This window comes from Ostrea edulis, chromosome 7, assembly GCF_947568905.1.
Source record: "Ostrea edulis chromosome 7, xbOstEdul1.1, whole genome shotgun sequence".
Taxonomy (NCBI): domain Eukaryota; kingdom Metazoa; phylum Mollusca; class Bivalvia; order Ostreida; family Ostreidae; genus Ostrea; species Ostrea edulis.
The window spans coordinates 11,074,071-11,084,808 of NC_079170.1; the positions used below are offsets into that span (position 1 = coordinate 11,074,071).

The following is a 10,738-nucleotide window of genomic DNA, read 5'->3' on the forward strand; positions in this document are numbered from 1 at the left end:
TCACAACTAGGTACTGAAAATTTTCGCCCCAGCCCGGGGTCGAACCAGCGACGTACGGCACCCACCGCCAAGCAAGATTGTCAAACCAGTGCGTAAGTCCACTCGGCCACAACGATTTCCCTGATATATATATATATATATATATATACTTCTATGATTATAGACTCCCTCGTTTGTCAATACATGCTGTACGAGCCAGACTCGGTAGTAATTCAACCAAAAAGTATGATAAATAAAATCAAAATTCTGTATAATGCAGTGCCTAAAAGATCTAAAAACAAGTATTAATAATTATATACATTTTTTGTATTACTTTTAAGTTTTTTGTTGACTTTTGATATAGATAAAAATTAGATATCTTTGTAAAAAAAAAAATGTTACGCGATATCTTAATTCCACTCCAAAAGGTAACATTTTCATGAACATTCTGTGTAAATGTAACTACATAGATGTGGCCTTACAGAAAACTTTAATCAAACGTTGCAAAAACCATAAATTGTTTGAAAATCCGGTGTATAACACCAGTTTATATAACTTCAGAATCAGGATTTGCTCCAGATTCCTTCATATACTGTTACAAAAATATCTACATGTTTATGATATGTACATGGAAATTATGTCAATTTTGACTATCATCTCACTTTGAAATATGAGGACAAAATTGTAATAGAAAACCCCCAAAAATCACGATTTTCCTTCATCTTAGATATTTTTGTTTAGAGATTTCGTGCTTTAGGCACTCATTACGTCCTCCCCTTGGATAATTCCTGGTTTCGCTCCCGCCACATGCCAACAACTAAATATCCGCTAAACGTGTTGGACCCCCCCCACCCTCCCCCCCCCCCCACTAAACACGTCTGAAACACACTGAGGACAGGGATGACCAAATTCAAGGGAATACATTACTTTCTGTTTTTGTTCAAAAACTGGACGTGTCCTCTCATGACTTTTGTAATACAAATTCACCAGGATGATTTTTAAAATCTTAATGTTTTACATAAGCTCAAATAATTGAAGTCCAATAATATCCATGTGGTGGAAATATTGCTTGCAAAAATTAATTTAGAGCTCTGTATGAATGACTTGATTATCTCTTTTAATTCAATAGATCTTTTTAATTATATATACAGGGCTATTTCATAAGTAATTAATGCGCACATCGTTGTTTTGTTTTTAAAAAGAGAGCAACAATTCAATTAAAGAAATCATTCATTCAGTTGTGGATATGTCGAATTAATTAAGGATTATATCTCAATTAGATAATTACTCTCACTAACATAATTATTGCACGCATCAATTTAATTAATGATATCATTAATTCAATAGAAGAGAGCAATAATCCATTTATTGCGCACATTAAGTGATGTTAGCATTAATGAATTATTGCTCTCTTCAATTGAATTGTAGCATGCATTAATTCTATTGTTGGTATCATTAAATTATAATTCATTTGAGGAGAGCAACAATTAAGTTATTGTGTGCATCAATTCAGCGGAATAAATAATGATATCAATAATTCAATTCAAATGAAGATATCATTAATTATTTGAAGAGATCTTTGATTGCAATGTTGCGTGCATGAAATGAATTAATAATATCTTCAAATAATTAAAGATATCTTCAAATATCTGAGTTTGTTATTTTGGCGCTCCATAGATCTAAAACTATTCCTAGTGGATTCCAGTGCTTTCTGACTCAAGACATCATACCAGTTCTTGCCACAAATGAATCTCACCATACAAGTGATCTAGCCACCTCTCTTTTAATCTCTTCATAGTATTCATATACGTAAGAGGATTTTTCTCCTTGAAAAGGTGATATTTAAAAATTTGTCACTCTTTAAGGAATTTTATGATCCCCTAATAGTATGTACATGTACCATGATAATTTCTGAACTGTTCGGTGAAAATGTTGACAATCAAGAATCAGTCACTGGTTATTCATGTGAAATTTAGCTATCTCATATGAATAAACTCTTGATTATTTTACTACAATGTACCATATTAACCAATTTCGGAAATAATTCCTTATTTGTCTTAAATTTTAATTTGATATAAAGATCGAGCAAACTGAAACAATAAACCAAAGTTCACATTGAACACCAGTGAGACAATCATATACAAATATCAAATTCATATATTATAGAATTCATTAAGATATTTGAATTATTCTAATCTTTTAATGTTTCATGGTAGCAATGAAAACAGCAGGTCTTTTATTCTCAGTCATATATTTTATTATATAACAGGGGATATTACATGTACAATTAGTAAATATATATACATCATATATGTAATTGCATGTGCGAGAAAAATGTATACATACATACATAAGTAATTCAACCACAGACATATCCATAAATTTACATTTAATACATTGAATGAATTGAATATGTCCTTTGATTAAATAATCAACAAAGATGGATCCATATGATAATACATGTATTTGTAAAAGAAAAAAAGGAGTTCCATTTCTCATACAAATGATATAGGTAGAAATATCAAAATCAACAAGAGGCCCATGGGCCACATCGCTCACCTGAGTCATCTTGGCCCTGCTGTTTTGATTTTTAAATGCTATTTTATCAATCTTTATTCTCATGAATAATGTGACCCAAACCTAGCTCTAAAGAACACAACATTACTAAAATGAAATCATATAAGACAAAGATATGACTAGCATGATATTGCTGTTCTGGATAAGACCAAGGTAAAAAGTCGTAGGTCTTGGTATGATATGAAAGACCTTGCCATAAGTAATCAATATACAAAACATAAAAGCCCTATCTAAAATAATCCTGGATATACTTAATACGTTATACTTTCTTAAAAGTATGTCAAACTCAGAGTTCAGGGTCACAAGGTCAAATAACATAATATGATTGATTGTTTTAACTGTTTTCCGCCACACTCAACAATTTTTCAGTTATCTGGTGGTGCCCAGTTTTTATTGGTGGAAGAGAGAACCCAGATACAATGTACCTGGGAAGAGACCACCGACCTTCCGAGAGTAAACTGGGAAACTTTCTCAATTACCGGTGCGAGCAGGATTCAAACCCGCGCCAACCAGAGGTGAGAGGCTCCTCAACAAGATGAAAGGTTTTATCATAAGAAATTCATAATATATAATATATATGAAAGATCTACCTTAAACACAATGTAGTTCAGGACATACTGAATAGGTCAGATTTGTTTTGCCATAAAAATTGTATATACAAGATATGAAAGACCTAGCTTAAATAGTTCAAGAGATATCTTTAAAGAATTTTCCTTTATATCAGCTAGCATATAAAACTTTGACCCCCTATTGTTACCACACCATAACTCCCGGGGAAATGATTTGAACAAACTTGAATATGCACTATGTCAAGAAGGTTTAATGTAAATTTGTGTGCTTCATACTAAATTTGAAAAGAATTCCGTTATTTGAATCGTAGATTGATCGCTGTGCGGTATCTTCATCTTTCAGTTATAGAATTTAGTTAAAAATGTTCAATTGTTAATGTCGACGGACTACAACAGATGCAGATCAATAGCAATATGTCATCTGAGTTTACTCAAGTGACCTAAAATTGTATAATTTTTCTAAAGCTTTTGAAAATTGATAATGCTATAAAAGCCTAGTCTGATCCCTTACACCCCATTTCAATAGTTAAGCGTAAAAACAGACTGGTGGGGATGGGGACCAAACTTAAGAAAGCTGTGAGATTAGTTCAATATTCAAACCTACAGTATTTGAATAATAAGTATTTAACCCAACTGGGATGATTTCATCCTAAATATTTCACTAAAAATATTTGTGAGGATATTAGTTCACACAGACATTATGTTTCAAAATGAGTATGAGTATGGAAATGAACTGGGGTTCAAATTGAATGGCTACTTAACATGGCTACATCAACAAAGAAATTGAAATCACTTGAAGCTGTTTTGGGGTTATATGTGGGTTTAGAAAATATTTGAAAGTATGTTTGGAAACAAGTATAGTGGGAAAATATGTTGGGAATTATTTAATATTAAATTCATGAGACAGCGATGCAGGAATGCAGTGATAGAGGGACTTAAACATGCACTTTTTTTCTCTGCCATAAATTGAAGTTTTTTTTATAAGGGGTTCATCTGAAGCTCTCTTTTCAAAGAGCTACGGTTCTGCATCTAGTTTTTGAGGAGAAGATTTTAAAAGATTTTCCTTGTATATATTTCACATGTAAAACTTAAATCCCCTATTGTGACCCCCACCCTACCCCTGTGAGCTTTTTACAAACTTGAATATGCACTATATATGAATGTAAAACTTTGATTCTCTATTGTGACCCCACCCTACCCCCAGAGACCATGATTTGCACAAAACAGGAACCTTTCGTGTGAATTCAACTTTCCTGGTCCAGTGGTTCTTGAAAAGGTTTTTTAAATGACCCCACCCTATTTTTGCATTTCCATGATTATTTCCTTTTTGAAGGGTGCATGACCCTTTATATGAACAAACTTGAATACCCTTTATCTATTGATGATGCATACCAAGTTTGATTGAAACTGGCCCAGTGGTTCACTCTGGAGAAGAAAATGAAAATGTGAAAAGTTTATAAACAGACGACAGGCAAAGGTGATCAGAAAAGCTCACTTGAGCCTTTGGCTCAGGTGAGCCAAAAAAGTATACAAACATGTTTAATGTTAAACTTGTTTGTTTTATTGCTAAACAGCTCCATTGCCAGCATCTACCCTTACTGAGCTTCCAGTGTCAGACCTTGATATCAATCATCATCACTCATTTTGACTATCCAGGCCAAATTAATCTTTTTGCAAGGGTGAGGCCTGGCTGTCCTGTCGAGGTTGAAGTTTGTACTTCCACACTTGGCGACCCAGTGGATTGATCCTATCCAATCCTGTAAACTCTAGGTCTTGTTCTAGGATCTCATCCCATGTCAGCTTTGGTCTACCTATGAAGTTCTTTTCTGTTGATAATGATGCATAACATTCTGACAAATCTGCAAAATTATTTAGAGAAGTGATTAGTAAAAGGTCTTCATAGAAATAGCAATAAATGTATAAATAGATAAAAATCATAATTTCTATTTCTACAAAGTAAGTGTTTATCAAATGATCAGCTGTAAATTACCTAGGCTGTGTCAAGCTGAATGAGCTAGTTTGTGCAGAACGAACAAAAATTACACCAAACACAGCGACACCTTTTGGAAATTTTATTTTTACAAACTTGAATCTGCACTACAGAGCTGTATGTCAGGAAGCTTTCATGTAAATGTAAACTGCTCTGGCCTAATGGTTCTTGAAAATTCTCTATACTTATTTGAATGTAAAACTTTGATCTCCTATTGTGGCCTCGGCCAACCTTCCCTGGGAGGCATGATTATGACAAACTTGAATCTGCACTATTTCAGGAAGCCTTTACGTAAATTTGTATTTTACTGGCCTTGTTATTTTCCTACTTCTTGTGAAGATTTTCCCTATATATTTGTACATGTAAAACTTTGATCACCTAGTGTGGCCCTATTCTACTCCAGGGGGTCATGATTTGAACAAACTTCAATCTACACTTGTCCGGAAGCTTTCATGTAACTTTCACATCATCTGGCCCAGTGGTTCTTTAGAAGAAGATTTTTAAATGACCCCACCCTATTTTTGCAATTTTGTAATTAGATCTTCCCTTTGAAAGGGGGTGTGGCCCTTTATTTGAACAAACTTGAAAGCCCTTCACCAAGGATGCTTTTTGTCAAGTTAGGTTGAAATTGGCCCAGTGGTTCTTGAGAAGAAGTCAGAAATGTGAAAGTTTACAGACAGACGGACAACAGGGAAAAAGAATGTTCAACTTCAGTGTTACATGAAAATGTACTTCAAAATCACTCAACAACAATTATAATATTGCTGTATGGAAATTTTCTGTCCAAAGAAAACAATGTAAAAAAAATGATGTAATCTACACTCTACAGCAACATGTGAGAATAATGAACGTGAAATATATATTCTGAAAAAAAAAACAAGAGATGTTTGTAAAACACATATGCCCCCCATGGTGCAAAATTGAAAAGGGTTATACACACACCTCATTTAATTGATAGTATTATCATCAATTCAAAATATTGAGCAGACAATATCTTCCTATGTCAAGAGTGAATTGACCATGTGACCTAAAATTCAATAGGGGTCACCTACTCCTTATGCTGTACCAGTGTACCAAGTTTGGTACGTGTCAATCAAACAAATAATTCTTAAAATATAGGAGACAATATATTACTATGTCCAGTTTAACTTTTGACTTTTGACCTCAAAATCAATATGGGTCATCCTCTCCTAAAGATGTACCAGTGTACTAAGTTTGATGTCTGTCAAGTAAAAGGGTTATCAAGATATTGAGTGGACAGTATATTACTATGTCCAGTTTGACCCTTGACCTTTGACCATGTGACCTTAAAATCAATAGGAGTCATCTTCTCCTGAATATACACCAGTGTACTATTTAAAGTTTGATGTCTGTCAAGCAAAGGGTTCTGAAGATATTGAGCAGACAGTATATTCCAATGTCCAGGTTGACCCTTGATCTTTAAACATGTGACCTCAAAATCAATAGGGATCATCTTCTCCTGAAGATGTACCAGTGTACCAAGTTTGATGTCTGTCAAGCAAAGGGTTCTCAAGATATTGAACGGACAGTATATTCCTATGTCCAGTTTGACCCTTGACCTTTGCTCATGTGACCTCAAAATCATTAAGGGTCATCTTCTCCTGAAGATGTACCAGTGTAACAAGTTTGATGTCTGTCAGGCAAAGGGTTCTCAAGATATTAAACGGACAATATATTCCTATGTCCAGTGTGACCCTTGACCTTTGACCATGTGACCTCAAAATCAATAGGGGTCATCTTCTTCTGAAGATGTACTGGTGTACCAAGTTTGATGTCTGTCAAGCAAAGGGTTCTCTAGACATTGAATGGTCAGTATATTCCCATGCGCAGTTTGACCCTTGACCTTTGACCATATGACCTTAAAATCAATAGGGGTCATCTACTTCTTAGGATGTACCAGTGTGCCAAGTTTGATGTCTTTCAAGCAAAGGGTTCTCAAGATATTGAGCGGACATTATATTCCTATGTCCAGAGTAGATTGACCCTTGACCTTTGACCTTTTGACCTGAAAAACAATAAGGATCCTCTTCTACTCATAACTAACCAGGGTTTGACACTAAGGCACGTCCGACCGACCGAGTCTACTAAATGATAGGTCCGGTCGGGTAAAATGTCGATTTACTAGTCCGACTGGTCATGTTGATAAAATAAACAAGAAACTTTATTTTAAACCATAAGATATCTTATTTTTAACTTTAAAAAATAACTGTAAAGAGTTTGCGAGCAATTTTGAACCGCGTGATGACAAAATCTCTATTTTTAGTTCGAATACATAGTCGCTGTCGGAAGTGATGTTTTACGACATTTACTCTGTTAATGGGTGTCAAGTTATATTTCGGATAAATATATATAAACTGAATTTATTTTCATTTGAAAAAAAACCCAGTTTATTTTAATTGAATATAAGAAAGTGTCTATCACAGGGATCGAAATTAACTTTTTTCACCACTAGCAAATTTTAGCTAGTGGATTATTTTCCAACTAGCAAAATTGAGCTTTTACTAGCATTTTTCAATCGATTACTGTTTTACATGAATTTAAGAAAACAAGCATGTCTCTTTATCAAAATTTTGGGAAAATCTTTTAAAATCTCCTTTAAAGTGCAATAATAAAAATAAGATTGCGAATTCTTTCATTTAAAATTCAATGAATTATCAGACAACATACATGGTGCGGGTCATATGGTACACTTGTGCGGCGTACTCGCTGTCCAGAGATCTACCACCTATTAACAGCATCATGTGGATTGAAATCTTGAAGACTGTTTGCGCCAATTTAAACTATATGTTCAAAACTTTTGGAAATTTCATCTAAAAAAATTCTAGTTGAAAAGAAAACCCCGCGAACTCGAAGTGTTTGACTATAGAGTACAGAAGGACACCGCGTGAAATGGTGACACACTGTCATGTGTTGTTTTATATAGACACGGACGAGATCAATATGCTTGCTATTTAAATCAGACGTCTCTGAGACATCCGAAGTGTGTATGAAGTAGGCCATCGACTGAGATGACCTTGGCCTTAGTTATTTATTCGATCCACGTTTACTTTTTCAATACTTGTATATTCATTCTGTAAAGAGTTTCTATGCACAAGACAAGATTATTGTAAACTTCAAAGTACAGCCAATAAACCGAGGAAATCCGGGAAAAAGATTGGGGTTTTTTCACTCGCAAAAAGTTGCGATCACTTGTGATTTTTTACTTGCAAATTCAATTTTTAACTCGCATTTAGCGAGTATTTCCCCTTAATTTCGTTGCCTGTATCAAATGAATAAATTAAATCGTAAATAGCCATTTTTCGTTGTTGACACATGTGCGGGAATGTCTCGACTTCTCGTCCTCAAGGAAGGATGTTCCGAGAAAAAAAAAGGAGTAGATTGGGAAGTTTGAAAATAAAAGCACCAAATTGAATGACGAGACTAAAGATGTTTTTGAGACAATTAAGTATGTTTTAGTTTAAACTTAACGTTTGTCATTTGAATTAAGTACTTAAATATGGAGAAACCATCAGGGTTTCTTTTCTCTGGAAAGTTGGTCAGGGCTAGTGGATGTAAGGTCAGGTCTAGTAAATATTATTTGAAGTAGCCCGACTGGTCTAGTGCTCAAGAAAGTAAATGTCAAACCCTGCTAACCCACATATGAAATATCATTATCATCAAGTGAATGGTTCTCAAGATATTGAGCGGACAACACATGGTCTACAGACCGACCGACAGACCGACCAACAGGTGCAAAACAATATGCCCCCTCTTTTTCAAAGGGGGGCATAAAAATAAACTCCAACCACCTGTCCATTTTTATTTCCAAACAAAGATGAAAATCTAAAAAATAATTTTATGACTAGGCCAAAATAAAAAATGTGTTTGTTTCAGGTCGCTTGCCCGACCCTAAATATATCCACCGACCCTATTAATTTTTTTCAATTTTCCGATTTCAATTCATCGATATACGAACTATTACCCGAAATGCCAAGACATCTATAATTGTAATATTAAAACTCCATCACATACTGTGTATTTTGTCAATTAAACATTGTGCTCTGAACCCATTTTTTATCTGTTAAACACATTATATTACAACTTTAACTATAAAATTTTCATTGATTCGAAGGCACTTATTTATTTTTATAAAAAAAAATATTTAAAAAAAAAATAAAATAAACCTACCTACCAACCCTTTTTTTAAAAATCAGAGGCGACCTAAAACAAACATTTTTTTTTTGGCCCTATGTGGCCTAAAATATTTTGTATACTTACTAATTTCAAAACTCGAAAGGAAATGTTATCCATGTGAAGCCATCTTGCTCTGTTCATCCTCTGGGGAAGACAATTAATTCTTTGATTTTGCAGTTTGTGTCATGACTACACCATGATATCTTCTAATCTCGTCATACTATCAGAAAGTAATTTTGGCAGTTGGCAAGTGTATCAATGGTGTTACTTCTTCATGATCAGATCTTCTATACTGTGTCATATTCAGCATAAAGTAACAATTAAGGGCTATCATCTAGTTCTGAGGTACTGAGGAAGGGCTGTTTTTCTCAACACATAGCCTTTCTTCTGGTATTCTTAGGGATACTTTATTCATCTTTTAATTACATTTCCTTCTTGGAGATTAAAAGTTGAAGACCACTGAAAGAAAAAGAAGTGATTTAATGAATTCCATGTAGTTTATCGAATGTGCTGACCAGAATATTATCTAACTGTAGCCCCCCCCCCCCCCCCACCCCCAAGCATGCAATGTCATACATGTATCTGAAATCAATACTTATAAAAATTAATTAAAATTAAAATCTTCAAATATACAATCTTGTTACACATCTCCTATATTTTTCACTTACGATAACTCTGAATTTTTAATAAGTGCGTCCTTTTGTCCACAAACTTTTAATAACCCCTCATAAACAATTTACAAATATGATATCAGAAATAATAATCTAAAAAATTATCCTGTTGTTCATAGATGCATGCCATCAACATTAAGAGTATAACAAATAACAAAAGCTCTCCTGACATTGTGCCATTCTGAAAGAAATGAGGTGCTTATACCCCCAAAGACAGGGGGGTAACCCAGAATTGTGTCTAGAGAGCGGAATAATATATTTATGGAATTAACCAAAAAATTAGTAATAATTTTTTTTTAGCTATGAATTCATGTTAAATAAAGTGCACCGCCATGGCACATGATACGCCCGTCACATATTGTTAACAGTATAGATAGTACCCATTAAAACATTTTTTTTTTATATCACCTTAATTAAATGTCACAGTGACCTTAAAGTAGGATGCGACACACCTTCTACCTAAGATGCATTAGTTGACCAATTTTGGTGATTCTAGGTCTAATAGTTTTCAAGTTATGAGCCGGACAAGTTTTTGCCATATATTGCCATATCTTCTTAATGAAAAGTCACAGTGACCTGGTTTTAATGTGCGACACACCTTCTACCCAAGATGTATCTACAGACAAAGTTTGATGATTCTAGGCCTTGTAGTATTTAAGTTACGAGTCAGACACGAAAAAGCTAACAGACGGACGGACAGACACGCCATACCATAATACGTCCCGTCTTAAGACGGGCGTATAAAAATTGGTCATGGT

The 10,738-nt window shown here is 34.2% G+C and overlaps 1 long non-coding RNA gene across 1 annotated transcript; it reads right to left on the bottom strand.

The window, feature by feature from the left end:
* Positions 1-2,041: 2,041 nt before the first annotated feature.
* On the bottom strand, positions 2,042-10,183 carry LOC130047800 (uncharacterized). The gene is made up of 2 exons (XR_008796616.1): positions 9,394-10,183; positions 2,042-4,984 (listed from the first exon to the last, which is right to left on the bottom strand). It is a non-coding gene; the product is annotated as an uncharacterized LOC130047800 (long non-coding RNA).
* Positions 10,184-10,738: the final 555 nt, after the last annotated feature.